Source organism: Aphelocoma coerulescens, chromosome 1, assembly GCF_041296385.1.
Source record: "Aphelocoma coerulescens isolate FSJ_1873_10779 chromosome 1, UR_Acoe_1.0, whole genome shotgun sequence".
Classification (NCBI taxonomy): Eukaryota; Metazoa; Chordata; class Aves; order Passeriformes; family Corvidae; genus Aphelocoma; species Aphelocoma coerulescens.
The window spans coordinates 75793167-75809244 of record NC_091013.1 but is presented as its reverse complement, the minus strand read 5'-3'; the positions used below and the strand labels follow the sequence as shown (position 1 = coordinate 75809244).

Sequence of the window (16078 nt, the reverse complement as noted above, 5' to 3'; positions counted from 1 at the left end):
CAGTCCTACTGAGGGTGAGGCACTGTCTGATGAACGGCTCTGCAGCCCTTTCATTCGAAAGGCTTGGAGTTGTGTCATATTGATAAAAAACAACCAAAAAACCCAAACCCACCCAGCCAACCAAAAAAACAACCCACAAACCCAACCACAAATCCCAAACAGACAGTTTTGAATTTGTTCCAAAACTCATGTTCACCCCAAATTTGCTGTGCTGTTTTGGGACAAAGTCACAAAATGTGCCTCCCCTGTTCCACAGCCAGCACTTTGGGGAATTATCCCACACTTGCTGGGCCAGACTTGGCTTTCTGAACCCCATGTAACCAGGGGAACTCAGCTCCATGGGTGGTGAAATTCAGAGCCCAGACAGGTTTGGGAGGCACATGTACAACTTTTCCAGCAAGCTGGCTAGCTGCTGACGTTCTTTGAGCTGAGAGGTTGCTCACAGACAGTAATGCCAGTGCTGCTGTTGGTGCAAGGTGCAAGGATAGGGCTCCTTGTGCCATTGGATTCAGGTCACCCAAAGGGGATGGTCACCTGGGTGCCGTCTAATCCCTGCAGGGGGATTAGGACACACGTCTGCAGAAGCACCTGAGCTCCACCCATATAACTGACACCTGAATCCTGTTTTTACCAACAAATACATAGCTTTAGAGAAAGGTGGGTGGAGAGGGCAAGAAAAGCATGTTCCCAAAGTTGAGTAAGCTCACTCTGCGCACAGCATGATAGTTGCAATGTCAATTATGTTCCCTAGCTTCCAAGAAACAGCTGACCACGAGAATGAAACTTGTGTGGGAGGAAGAGGGAACATGCTTGGCAGCTGGCCTCAGATGCAGGAGTCGCTGCCACAGGAGGACAGGTTAGTAACAAACTGGACTTACCTGGAGCACGGTGCAAGATTTCCCAGTTTCAGCCTCAGTTCCTTCCATTACAATAACTCTCAAAGGGAAAAAAGGAGGGGACAATGGAGAGGTTTTCCTCCCTGCTCAACTTTTATAAGATACTCAGTTGCAATGATGATGGTGATAAAACCGTTTTCTCCTACAGATGTGGGAGGCTTGTAGTTGTGACTTGTATTTTCCCTCGTATTAAACTAACACGGATATGTAATCCTAGATACCTGTACTCTCAAAGGACATTGAGATGAGAGCTACAGTAACTCTGGGAAAAGGGAAGATTGTTCCCCTTTTTATCTGGACATATTTTAGGATTCTCTGAAAATAATAATAATAATATTAAAAATATTGTAGTCTTATGGTTTCACAAAGAGGAAACATTAAACTTGGGGTACTTTGGAATAAACAGTATGTCAAACAGAGTTTTATGGCTGTTTAAAGATGTTCATGAGTTTAAAGTCTGATTTTTCTTTTCCTTGGGCCTTTACATGCTGCCGATATAGAAAGAACAGTCATCAGTCATTTTTAGCTGCTGCTTTCATAAGTAGGAACCAATAAAACATTTTAGGTTGGACACATACATGTTATGTTTAGAACAACCACCCACTTTCTACCATATGCTGTCACACTCTTCACAGAATGAAAAAGACTGAGTTTCCCCACTTGTTTTTAAGGTGTTTTCTCTTTAATACCTTCCTCCATGCACTTGATTTATTTTAAAATTTACGAATGACAGACACTATTTCTTTTTAAAATTAGACTGAAATGCAGGAAGTCTGTGTTTCATGGTTAGGGTATTGTAATGCTTCCAGCTTTATATTTCCTACTTCACGAAGAAAGTTTACTGAAATGGACCAAGCTCTACAAGTAAGTTGAAAATCTAATACAAACTACCTCATTATAGCGTGTAGATGAGCTACCGAGTACCCAAGTGTCTGGGGCGCAATCCAGCAAACCACTTTGGAGGCATGTAAAGAGTCCTGGGGAAAAAGAGAAGCTATTGTGCAAGTCTGCAAATGTTTGCAGAGCACATTGTAGGTATTTTTCAAGATTGGGCCAAAATGCTCATGACTTTACAAAACTGATAGTTAATGAAATAATATGAGATTTCTTTATGTTGTGGTCTTATCTACAGGTTATTTTGTAACAGCTAATACTTTACATAAAGTTAAACCAATATTGAGGTCTATGAAAGAGCAGTAAATGGGTCAAAATTAGGGCTGTGCATGGTTTCATGTCTGGTGTGGTAGGGAGGGCTGAACTGCCTGTAAATCATGCTCCTAATGCTCCCCCATGAGCAAGGACCCTGCTGGGTCTATCCAGCAGCATTCTAACTGCCAGCATGGAGCCCACAGGGGGGCTCATCCCTGGCCTGGGTGTGCTGTGAAAGTGCAAAGGTAAACTAAAGTCAAAATTGACCCACAGTCCTGGCAAGCGTGGCAGGATAGGATTCCTGGGCAGCATGTGGTGGAGGAGGCCAGACCACACATGTCCTGGTGCTACCACCATCACTGGGAGTTTCATAAACCTTCCTTCCCCAGTCTGAGAGGACAGTTAGCCATGCACGTTTTGGCTGAATTGCAACAATGTGAAGAATACTTTTGAGATGAGATGGACTTTCCCCCTCTCCAAGATACCTTTTGCATTTCTAACCTGCCTCGTTAAAATCTATCTGGTAAGCCTGAGGTAATCCCAGGCGGTGGGGAGACTGCCTGGTAACCAGGACAGTTTTCTGATTTTATTTTCTGCCTTTTTCTACTCATTTCATGCTCTTGCACTTTTGTCTTTGAGTATTTTCAGATGGGGTGCATACACATGAGCAGAACAATACAGATCTAACCCATGTCCTCAGAAAGTGGGTTAAGCCACAGGCTAGCTTATGGCTGCTGTGTGCTGCTGCAGGGACAAGGTGGAGGAGATGATGTGGCTTCAACTGATGGAGAAAGCAGTCATACCCTGCATATGCAAGTCATTGTTTTTTGAAACAGAACTAGCCTCATGGAAAATGCTATTTATTGCTAAGCTTTCACAAAGGTTACTGTAATTATAGAGCCATTAGGCAGCAGAATCTAAGGGGCAGGGTCTTTATCGACCCTGAGAAGCAACGAATGCAATCTGAGATACTCTAAGCAACGCCACCCAGCATCATCAGACTATCCAGTGAGTCTGCATCATGCTCCCATGCTCACTGAATCAGCTGGATATATAAAGAGAGAAATCTGAAGAGCAATAGCTGGGCAGTAAATCAAGACAGTAGGGAAGGGAGTGCATTGCCTGGTTGTAAAATGGGATTTCTCTGAGGTGGTGGTTTTGGGAGAGTCTTTTAATCTATAAATTGTATTACTGGATCAGTTCAGCTCAGAGACAAGTTCTTACTGGTGCAGCGCTTTCTTTGTGAATGAGTGGTTGGTTTGATGCTTGTGATCTGCCATTCTTCAGAGTCTGGGAATACAAGCCCTAACCTAGTGGCAAATGACACAATTTACCAGTACAGCATATTTACTCCACTGAAAGTAGTACACCCATAATCATGAAAGACCTTTCCCACATCTGTTCTCCAACTATTCACCACCATCTCCTTGCCTAGATCCCTAAAATGACTCCCTTCCAGTGTTGCCTACCAGAAGGGGGTATAAAACCCCTTGCCGTGGAGGCATCATGCTGTCACACTCCTTATAACTGTGATCATATTTTGATAATCTTTGGTTTTCCTTCCTTCATCAACTGAATTATTTATCAATGTCACCAATTGCCTCATGTAAAACTGGGTTAAAAACAGTGAGGCAAGGACCAAATGATTTCTGATTCTTTAGTAGAGCTTAGTCCTGACACCTCTTAAAAACCCCATAAAATTACCCATCATTCTTTTGCAGAGGAAGATTATGACAACTTTCAAAACATTGGTAAAGGATGGAAACTGAAGGATGAAGTGCCTTCAGTGTTATCCAACATGACCCTACTGGATCTAGGAGTAAATAGAGCTCCCTTTCCTTAGCTCAGAGCTGCTGAAACCCATGGCTCCTTTACTAACAGCTGCTTGGAAACCCGTAGAGCCTCAGGATCCAGTGTTTCAAAAGTATCTAATCACATATTTCCATCTTGCAATCTATCCATTAATATTTAAAGAAGCCCCTAGCAACACGTTTTAAAGAGCAGCTATGTCAAACTGTCATGGTGTCAATTCCTTTGCTGAATTCGCTCTATATTCGAGTGGAGCATGTCAGTGCTGTATGCGAATTCTAAATCAGCACTAAACAGTGGCTCCTTCCTAGAGTAACCATTGCTCCTTACAGGCCTGCTGCAAGATACGTATTCTGGTTTTGTTATTGTCACAGACCATTTCCAGGAGAAGCGGCATTCAGGCCAGAATGGAGTCTCACCTGTGAATACTTTGAAAATCACCCTTCATTTTGTGGAGTCCAAGGTCAATACTATCCCTGTGAAAGAGGGAGCAGGTAACCATCACCTGTACAGATTCTGTTGTGATCACTGTCCTTAAGCATTAGAATATTCCTATGGGAGAGCTAAAGAGCCCGGCAAAGGGCTTTAGAGCCAACCTTGCATGTGGAACACCTGGCAAATAACTACACAAGCCGTGTGCATGCATGTGGAGGCTGGGGATCACACCCTTATCACATATGTGAGGAAATGGGGAAAAATCTAGGTTGATAAATGAAAATAAGAGAGAACATGAGGACAAAGATTTATGAAGAATAGATGTTCCAGCTCCAGGCACAATGCATATTTGTTCTAAAGCAACAAATCCACAGAGTAATTAGAAAATGTAAAGCACAGTATAAATGCTAAGGGATATTTGTCCTGATGATTTATACTTATATAACATTCTCTTCCAATTAAATTTACAGCCATTTAGTGATATCTATATTTTTGATCTGTTAGTTTTGTAAGAGTAATGGACTCGGTCCCACTAAGTAGAAACGAACCAGATAAGCAAACTCCGGGATGGGAGTGTGGACGCGCCATTCTGCAGTTTTGTGCTTTATTCTCACAGGATTTACAGGCAAGTGGGAATATTGAGGTGGAGAAAAAAAATCTGGCATTGTTGCAAGAATGGTTTGGAGCTCATCAGACAATCTATGCATATTTTCACAAATATTTGGAGGGGGGATGGGGCGGGGAGAGAAAAGTACATAATTTAGACCTGCAAAGAGGCATGTTTAACTTGCACTCTACTCTGACCACTTACATGGAACTTTACTCCCCTCTACTCTCTAAACACAGATAATTGCCATGGCAACCACTGTATTTCAAGACTCTTACACATATACTCGCACCTTTCTTAAAGAAACACAGAGCACAACAATGTGGGATCGACATAGTAAATCAGTGGGCTGTTTTTTATTTGTTGTTAGCCAACTGTCAGGATTTAGGGAAGGGCTGGAGACTTTCAACCCATATCAGTTTCAGGCCAAAACCAGAAGATGTTTAGACAGACAATTTGACATCTTTACTAAAAAATTGGATGTTGTTTGGTAACTCTGGGCAAAGGAATGACTGATGATTTCTCTGGGTGCAGGGTGAGAAGATTCCTGAGCTAGGGAAGGAGATTAAGGGCCTAATACTGAAAACCAATGAGCCACCTTTAGGATTAGACACTAATTTATCAGAGCAAGGACCTGTGACACTCAAGGAACTCCTTGGTAACACAGTGAACTTTCAACATTGCCAGACCTGGAGGGTAAAAGCACTGGATGAGTGTCTTCAGCTCCATTGCTACTTGCTATTTTCAAGTTTTTATTCCAGCAGTCCTACAGATATACGGACCCAGCCTCCTAGGTGCTGTGCAAACACAGGGCAGGAAAACCCCTCTACCTCCAGAGCTAATGATACAACCTGCTCAGAGAAACACCCCAGCCTGTCACGCCTGGGTGCACAAAGGGCAGGGAGCGGGAGAGGTGCCAGGGTGTGAGGCAGGTGCAGAGCCAGCAAGTCAGCACCAGCCCTGTCCTTGCCCCGTGCTGCCTCTCCCCAGGGGTTTCCTTGTTTACTTCAAGTGTCTGACACCGGTCCAGGAAAGCGGCACCTGAGGGAAGGTGCCAGGCCTTTGCCCGGAGGGCAGCATCCAATGTGCAGGTATAAACATTGTTGGTTGTTTCTCCCCAGTTATCTTTGATTAGCAAATCAGGAAGTAAGAAAGAAGGATCAGTGTTGTTTTGTTTGGGAGCGGAAGATGCCTTTTGTTGGTTTTTTTTTTGTGTGTGTGTTAATGATCTTAATCTCAGTGTTTGCAATCTGGACTTCTACCTCAGTTGGTTCTCACATACTTTATGAAGCATTACTAGATGGCATTATAAAGATGTGAACTTTCAAGGAAGAAAGGTCTTAGATATTTGAAAGAAGCAATATCTAAAACAAGATTGCATGGCTAAAGTGCAATTAAGCCCTTAGTTCTGAAGTATTCCTATACCACAAAATAACACCCCTTCTCCCTCCCTTTCAAAAAAAATTCTCTGTCTGGGAGTAGGGATATTAATTTGCCTAGATGACATGTTGATCGTGGCTTTTTCTTGGGAGATTCTTTCCCTCCACCACTGAAGTACAGCTCATCCCCCTTTGGCCTTTGGTATTTGTAATAAATTACAGGAGCTTGCTCTGAACTGGAAGTCTTCATGGCAACTTCATCTGCTAAACCATTTATATTTAGTTTCCACAGAAGGATATTTGCACAAAATAATAAAACTTTTCCCCTCCTTCCATGGAGAGTGTGATCATACGAGAATCCAGCTGACACAGAAGCATTCCCTTTTTTTGCAGTTCTGGAGAACTCTGCTTAGTTTAAATTCACCCATAAGCATCCAAGAGCTGGTCATGTTAATCTGGAGAAGGAATCAAGGAACCTTCTTTCAAACATTCTTTGGAATCTGCTCATTCACAGGGGATAGTGTAAAACAGGTTTACCTCAAACAAGCAAAAGTCTTGTACCCCATTCTCTGAAAACTGATGCTAAACTTTTCCATTTCAGCTGCCTCATAGCCTTTCACAAAAGAGGGAAGATGAGTGATAGTTCATTAAAAACAGGAGGACAGAAGGATTTGTCTACGTTATTTACTTATTTATTTATATATACTGGAATTTAGACCTTGATTTTTTGTTAGAGAACTCGACAGAAGTCTTCCATTATTGCCATTATTGAAATGATATCCCAGGTGCATGTTGTAGCATTTGAAGGCAGTTTGGGGAGAAACTACAATCTTCATAGTGCATTGAGGGTTATCTCTTAAGGGGACACATCATCAGGATATGAATTTTGTTTCTTCTAAAGAAAAGGAAAGCAGTATTCATATTACCTGGGTATTTATCCTGCTGTGATCCGGTTGGGTGGCCGTAACAAAGAACAGTGCTAACACAGGGAGGCCACTTCCTGCTGTTCCTCCAGTGTTGACAAGGAGGAGAAACGGGCTGGGCTTGAGGTGCTGGTGCCTGCTGTGCTTGGAGTGGCGCTTTCTGTAGGGGATTTCAGCTAAGCAGACCTCTCCAGTGGCTCACTGGTTTTGTGCATCTTTTCAAATCAAGCCTGAATTTGGCTTGCAAGAGTAAAAGATGATGCTGGAATTTGCAAACCAGAATACCCATCTAGAGGTTGCTGCTCCCCAGCAAATGGTGCCAAATGCTGCTGCTTCCCCACAGTGCCATTCTACCCTTCCCCTTCCAGAGGGAAAACCTTGGGGCTCTCCCTCCTCTATCTCACCACCACTCCCCTGCAGACTTACACGAACTTAATTTGTTTTTGAAGTTCTCCCAGGTTTGGCTGAGGTTTGTCAGTGGCTTCAGGGGTTATTGGGGGGGCCTGACACTGCAATCACATATGCTTGATTTACTAAAAAAATCCCAGAATAAATTCCTTGCAGTTTGTTACTGTTGAAATCAAGCAATAGCTCCACTCTCCACCAGTTGTAACTGCTTGACAGACTTTTCATGGGTCAGACATTCTGGGAAGGCATGATGGCACACAGGCACCCTCAGGCAGAATATTGAAGCTACCACCCCAAATACATTGTCTGTTTTCTGGGAATTTTCTGTCCCACTGGGGTCTTCAAAAGGGCTCTTCTGTATACCTAGAAAGAAGGCTTTGTCCTTGGTTTTATATCTCTGCTTGCATTGGCAAGAAGAAGTACAGGAGGTAAGTGATTCTGTCCCAGTTCTTTGGCCAAAGGACAGTTCTGTGGTTAGAGCTTGGGAAGGGTGTGATCATAAACAAATCTTCTAGTTCCCCCTTTAAATCTTTCTGAAAGTCATGAGATGTTGAAAGGATACATGAATCTGATGATTCTTGATGTCACATGTTAGATGTCATATTCAAGAAAGAGGCAAAATGTAAATGGCTATGCAGATATATAGCATGGAAGTTTAAATGTCTTACAGCTCTTTGCGGAACAGTAATGGTGCGTGTGCTCTACAGGCAAGGATAAAACTCAGGCTGAACTTCTTTTGATTTAATGCTAGACTAGGTCACAGGGTTGCAAAATAATGCAGAAACATAGAGTATTTGAGAAACATATGTGCTGATGCACAATTCATAATAATGGTATAACCTTATACCAAGCAGGACAGTTTTATTTGAAGTTCTGTCATTTACTTTGCAGGGCATTTTCAAAGATTTATGTTTATTGTCATGGACAATATGTCTGTTTAGAGCGTGTTAAGCAGTATTTTTCACAACAATTTAGTACTGATACTTAAATTCAGACAGAATCTTAGCCAAGTTGTGTCTAGAGGAGAGACAAAGAAAGATAATGGCAAAACAAAGATTACTTTAGCAAACTGACAAACACTGTGGTTTGCCAGCCACTGACAAACATGAACAGGCCAGTCTAGGACAATTTTGTATACACAGTGTTTTACTTTGGGAAGGTGTATGCTATAAATATACTGCAAATACCATGAAGTCATGAAGTTGTCTATAATATTGAATGACTATCTCTAAAGTAAAGCATAGATGTGATTAAACAATGAGTGGATAACTAGCAAGGTTTAAATGTAGCTCCATGGGACTGAATAAAGTTGTTCAATGTCCTTCTTTCTTTGCTAGTCTCCTTTGGCATTGGTCTTCCTCTTAAAACCTGCTAGAACTTTTCACCACAGCTGTAAACACTCATGGCTATGATAATACATCTTTTTATTTTCGGGCTTTATCAAGTCAATTTATACATTTTGTTCCTGGCAAAAAGGGTGAGACTGTGTTCATTAGCTTCTGTTCCTGACCTGGATTCACCTCACCCACTTTTCACCCATCTGAGGTGTTCATGCCCTTATACTCAAAGATGAGGAAGAGACGAGAGAAACTTCCAGAAGCCACTGCTTTAGATTTGTATTAGACATTATTACACACTGAGATTAACAGCTTTCTGGTTTCTTTTCAGCACATGTAAAAGAGTCTTGGATGACTTGTTCATACTAAAATACTTAATTTTTAGATGCCTAATATAGGATGGAGGAAACTTACCTTGTGACAGTATATAATAGCCCAATCAAGATCTCCCAGGATTTTAGCAATAGCACCGATCTTTCTGAATTGTATTAGAAATGGCCCTTGGCAGGTTTTAGGTTTGCACTACCCTTGTCACAGTTGCATTATGTTGGCAACAGATCCTGTGGCTAGTTAGCACATTCAGGGTGTGCTCCTCACATTTTGAACAGATGTGCTCCCAGTTTATTGCATAAATCTGTTCTATAAATCCTTAGGTACAGAGCATGCTATTTGATACCATTAAATATTATCCCATTTCAATTGCTTCACTCCTTAAGGTCATCTAGTTCTTCCTGTTTGTTCAGATTCTCCTCCCTAATAAGAATGCTTTCCAAATTTCTGTTATCAGAAAATTTCTTTAGCAAGCCAACATTCTTGTGGCAAGGTACTTCCCCACTTGCTGGTTGTCTTTAGTTGGTTCCTGGTGCACCTTACAATTCTTGTATTAATCCCCACTTATTCCAGTGGGGAATATTTTACAAAGAAAAATTATATCTCCAACATAAATTTATTTTTTAAAAATTTAATCTCTCAGAACAAGTGTTCTTTTGAGTCTGGTATGTTACTGTATGTAACCTTTTATCCCATCTTCTATTTATCTCCATGTCTTTAATTATTCCTATCATACATTTTGTTTTCAAGTTGTACAGGTTTTGAATTCAAACCATCAGGTTCCAAAGGTCTGGATCATTCCATTTCTCTTCACATTAAGAACTAGGCTTTCAACTTTCTTGCACTTTTTGGTAGGATGGATTTACCAGAATCCCATGCTGTGTGCTCATTCTTATGTTCCAATTTTCTCAGCATAATGTAAATAATAGCAGAAGACAGATTTTCGGGTTCTCCACTGTGCCCACTCCTAAGAGAATAACACGGGGTGTTTCAGCTCAAAACCTCGTCCTTTGTAGAGGTCAGCAGTTTGAGGACCACATGCATGTCCATGTTTCACCATGAAGCAGATCTGCACTGAAATGAAGACACAATAATCATGTAGATCTGGGAAATATGTAGGTAATTTAGAGATTTAGCATCTCTCCAGTCAATGCTTAGCCTAAGCCAACCACTTAATTCTCTATTCTTTGCTATAGATATAAACCTTTCTGGCCATTCACTTCCATTCTCTTTACATGGTCAAACTCAACTTGCACACTGACAATCTCTAGTTAATCTGAGACCTGTTGTGTTTCTGTACCTCCTTTTCACTCTTGCTCCCAGTATCCTTCTAATGTGTTTATTCAATTTTATTTTTCTTGCTGTGATGTGATTTCTAAAGAGTCTTCCGCTTTGCCGCTTCATTTATGAATAATCCAAATGTCTGTGATGACCACACACTCACTCTCCTCTTTGATGTAATTAGTATGGCAAACTAAGTTCCTCAAAATCCTCCTGACGACTCACAGTCTCATCAGCAGATTAAGTGCCCCCTCTCGGGGGTAGATACCCTGGCTGGCATTTAGCATTTCTGCCATTTGTCACCTCTGTCGCTGGGGTTCCATCCAAATGTGAAGCCTGGTGGGGGGTATGCTCAAGGACTTACTAGTCCTTTAGGACAAACAGCAAGGTTCCTTCTGCTTCCTTATTAACAACATACCTGACCAGTGACATCTGCCCATATAACTGTTTGCTCTTATGTTGGGCTGATCACCCCTCCCCAGCCATTGCCTGCTGAGAGACACCTCCTCAAGCAGTGGCCTCATCGTGTCTCAGGCTCTTTCTCTGTACATTACTTCTCTCTGTCCGTGGCTTGGGACCTATCTCAAGTCAGTCTGCCAGCCCTATACCTGTGCCTCTACCTATCCACACACCAGCTTTCCATGAGGGCATCCTTTAGACACACCCTGAAAGTAGCTGGCACATTTATTAAAAAATTTATAGGCTGATGAGTTATGGAGTTTGTCATTCTTCCCTCCTACTCCATCATACTTGAGCAGTTGAGCAGTTTTCAAGCTCCTATTGTTTGAAAAACAGAATTACCTCATGATTGCTGCTCTCCAAGCTAATTCCTATGAAAAACTTTTCTACAGGCCTAAAACATGATCAGCTGTGGCTGCTGGAATGACTCTGATGAAGAAATCCTTCCACTGTTCACTTGAGAAGAGTCCTTCATGTGATGGGAATGTTTGTTCTTTGGTCTGCACCCGAAAGCCAACATCGTACAGACTTCAGCTTCACAACACAGTTCTGCCATTCTTCCTCTTTACAATAATACCAGAGCTGCCTTATGTCCCAGCCTGGTCCCTGTGTGTCCAACCATTAACCCAGCACTGTCAAGTCAGACCCCTCCGTATCAATTCACTAAAACAAGGCTCCAAGCTGGACTCTGGGAGATAGGGCTGACAGTGGGGAGAGGAGGTGGGGGGATAAACAATCTCCTTTCAGGCATTTTACTATTCTGGCTTCACATTAAGTGCATCATGATGAAAACTGAACCTGTTGAATCAGATTCAGCCCCAGTAAAGCTTTATTTTGTTTTAATGTTTCTCTCTCATTGTTAGTGTTTTTTAAGCATCTATGACATGGTGTCTTTCAAAACATAGTAACTTCAAACTGTGCTGATATATACATCATAATCCAAGATCCATAATGTAATTTCTCTGAAGAGTTACACAAAGAGTTCCTCAAAGCAGTAGTTCCTTTTCATTATAAAATAATCTGGAAAAGTTTATTTTTATTACTTCAGATTTTCTGATTTACAGGTGTTTGTTTGTGTTTAGTTTTGCAAATCCAGATGGTTTTCAGTAGATATTGGTGTAGTCAGAATGATTATGACATCAGGGCAAAAAGAAGGAATTGTGTAAAGGAATAAAAATAGTTTGTACTTTATATGTGTGCTGTGTTTCAATTAACATGCTTTAAACTCAAATACTTAGGAAACAGTTGGAAGAAATGCTCCTTTGTGAAAAATCAATATCTGTGTTTTATCTGTGGTATCCTAGCTATTCCTCTGGGCTGTCAAGGCCTCCCACCAAAAAAAACCCCAAGCGAGATAAATGTCAGATGGTAAATAGGTTTTATTAGACCTTGGATATTTAACATGCAAGAAAAATATTTCAGTATAGTTAAATAAAATGGAACTCTCCCAGGGCTTCTTCACACAAGAACTGGTCATGATGGTGTGAACTGACTTTGCTGAAGGGGGGAAAAATTGAGAATCTTAGCTGTGAAAAGCATTCCTTATTTACACAGTTATATCCAACAGCAGCAAAATGAACATAGGCTAGGTAAACTACTTTCTGCACTAAAGATTTTCTTTTTTTTTTTTACTACTGTACTTTTTCAATATAAAAGGCTTACTCCAAGGTGTAATTTCTTTAAAGTAATGAACATGTATTGAAATTTGTCCTTCATCTTCTAACCAATATCCCATTATGGTTACCAGATCTAAATATAGCTCTTGCCTACAGTCAGGGAACATAGTAATTTTACAGGTTTTTATATATTTTCATTCTACTTTTCCAATTTGTTTCACCCTTTTCAGGCTTCTGACACCCACATTGTCAGACATGAAGCTTTGCACACGTTTTTTCTGTGAAAATAATAAGTGAGGTAAAATCCAGAAAAGTTACAGTTCACATTTAGTAAACTGCACAAATGTTAAATCTTTTGCTGGCATCTATAAGTTCACTATTTTGAGGTCTGGAAGCTTAAGTAGTATGTATACATTCATTATTTTATATATGGAATTATTTTTACTTTTATCCAGTACATGGTATACAATTAGGATTTTCATAAATCTGTAAAACTTATGAGGCAAGATTTATGCAGCTATATAGCCTCAACATTACTGACTGTTTGGAAATCTTAGCAGTAAAGTGAATCTTCTGAAAACTTAGTTGATAAGACTTCAAAAAGTTGGAAAGATTTTCAATCTGGTAAAAAAAATTCCAGAAATTTAGTATATCAAGGGTACAAGGTAACTTGTTTAAAGTGAGATCTGTCTGCCTCTGTTATCATTAGTGTTTCCTGAGAGACAGTTTATGGAAGGTGGTTTTATGATACATTCCTGAAACACCTCCAGATTTCAAATATGCAATATAAACCACCTTATGAAAACTGCATAACTTGCCCTTGATTTATAAATAGTACCACACCTACTTTGTCCGTACAAAATTTTTAAGTCCTAATGTATTCAGTTAGAAATAAAAACAATGCTTAACACAGAAAGATTTGCTAAAGAACCAGATAATGAAGGGACAGGAAACCACCTTCTAGATTAAAGTGTGTTGCCTATTCCTAAGGTAATGGATGGAAGAACTTAGCACATTACCAAGAATGGTTGGAGAAAACCCAAGAAAAATTTCTCTTACCAAGGCATGTTGTGAACGGTTCCTTTAAAAGCTTGTGCTTAAAAGGTAAAGATATTTGCAGTGCTCAACAGTATCAATGGTTTATGAGCAACAAATTAAATAGTTTCAATAAAGAATGGTCCTCTTTGATTCAGGTAATCACAAACATTTTTGCATATACAACCTGAATTGTGGAACCCTAGGACTATCTTCCACAGCACAGGAGATTTTTCAGTCAGTGTTCCGCAAATACGTTTTGTATGAGAGTCACAAAAAGTATCACACAAGGCTGTCCAGGACAATCCATTAACCATATAGTATCTGGCAACCCCTTCCAAGTGTCAGTCTAACTTGGACCACAGAGAAAAAAAGACTGATTTTTCCAAGATGTACTTGTTCTGTTTCCTGGACCTATTCTTTTCTGGTTCTGCTCACTTGAACTCATTACTTTCATATTTGAACTCTTGCTATTTTTCATTCCATGCATGACATGCTGGTCTTTTTGTGGATCCACTGTTGTGTTAGTATAAAAATGCCTTGAACGTCTTTTTATGAGTCTCAAGATGCTCAGCAAGTTAGAGGCAGTTATGCTGAGACAGCCTCAAGAGGTGCAGGTTTGACGGGCAGTTCTTTTTTGTTTTCTTCCCTCTTTAAAAATCCAAGTCTAATGAAAATGTGTGCTTACAAAGGTACTGTGTTTCACTGCCTTATTTTCCACCAGTACTTTCATAGAAATCTCACTTGAATCAGATCAGTGAACACAGACCAAGGGTTTTGAACCGAGTCAAAAGGACAATTTTTTATCTCTTGCAGATTGCCTAACCTGCTTTCAGTGTATAAATACTGTCGAACATCTGACCTTACCACACACTCTGCCAGTCAGCACACCTTCACTCCTGACACTAGCTTTCTCCTCCCTTGAAACAATGGACTAGTTTCTCTCATCTTGTTCAACTCTGCTGAATGTATGGATGTAAGTTCGCTGCAAAAATATAAGTGAAAGTAGAAATAAGTGAAAATAGATTTGACTTCACAGCATCTTCACTGGACTCTGTGTCTTACTGAGGATGCTTGCACTGCTCTCAGAGTGCTCCAAAATTAGGCTAAAATCTCAAGGTTCTCTGTAAATATTTGCTCATATTTTACTCGTTTCTTCATCACTGCAGTGCTACTGAGTACAGATTGAAAAGGACCCAAAGTTGTCCCTGGTTGAAATGTGATAAAATCAAAGCAAGTCCACCCTTACTTGGCAGATCAAATACTGCTAAAGAGTGTAGATCTTACCCAAGGGTAGCTGTCTAAAAGCTGGATGTCTGAGCTAAGTCAGTGCTCTAGGATGGGCTTAGAGACAATGGAAAAAGATAGGCACTGCCCAGTTCTTCACATCTAATTGAGGCTGTGGTTCCCCGAGAGATAGTGAACATTATTACGGCTTATTTTTGCTGAAAAAGTAAGGTGCCTCCTTCCTCCACCCTCCTCTATCACTCCTGGTCATCTTCTAGCTGTTTACTTTCTGCTGGCTCATCAGGCCCTTCTGTGAACCAGCCATCCTGGTGGAAAGTAAGTCAAGTAAAACAAGGGAAGGGGGAGGAGTTTGAACTGGAGAGGAAGCATGAAATGCCTTCTTTTTAGTGGAAATGCGATGTTGCACTGAGTCAGCTGCCTGTGAAATTGTTGCCTGAAGGTTCTGCTGGGCTCAAAACTGGGATCACCTCTGGAAGCTGAGAGAGTGTTTTGATGACAAAGAGAGTCTCAGGACTAATTTTTGAGTATTCAGCTTTGATCAGAAAAAATATTAAAGGGATTTCTTGGCATTTTTTATTACTGTAACGCATATTTCTAATTCAAAAACTTCCCAGTTTGTGAAGAGACAAGCTCTCTCTGCTCTCTCTGACATTCAGAGCTATAAACTCAACAAGGGGAGTGAAAACTAAACTAGTCCTGTTGTCTCGACCCTCTTCAGCTCCAGGACAAATGTTGCTCAGGCAAAACTCTCCTTTCAGATACTTGGGTTATGTCACCCCATTGTCTCCGGTTTGTACTTGTATCTTCCTAGTCTGTGTGGGAGCTTGTGCTTGGCTTTGTAATGCTGTTAATGATGTATAACTGTCTTACCAGTGTGACCCCTTCAATGATAAAAGGAATAAAACATAGAAAATATCTCCCATTATCACTAATGGAAGAAGAGAGGTCTCTGAATTTGTGCATGGGAAAGATAAACAGAGTGAAAAAGGTACTGATTTTACAGTAATTTCTTGGAGTAGAATTCTACTTCAATGCATTTGCCTTCATAGTACAAAATTTAAAATGAGTATTCACAGGATTTTAGAGCATGGGTTTCTAATACACCTAAGGAGCACAGATATCAACAAGGTAGCCTTACCTACAAACTATTTTCTCAGTGGTGAGAG

General features: G+C 40.6%; 1 long non-coding RNA gene across 1 annotated transcript; it reads left to right on the top strand.

Moving 5' to 3' along the window:
• Positions 1-677: 677 nt before the first annotated feature.
• LOC138119063 (uncharacterized) lies at positions 678-12172 on the top strand. The gene is made up of 3 exons (XR_011155366.1): positions 678-856; positions 4229-4348; positions 11406-12172. It is a non-coding gene; the product is annotated as an uncharacterized lncRNA (long non-coding RNA).
• The last annotated feature ends 3906 nt before the right edge of the window (positions 12173-16078 follow it).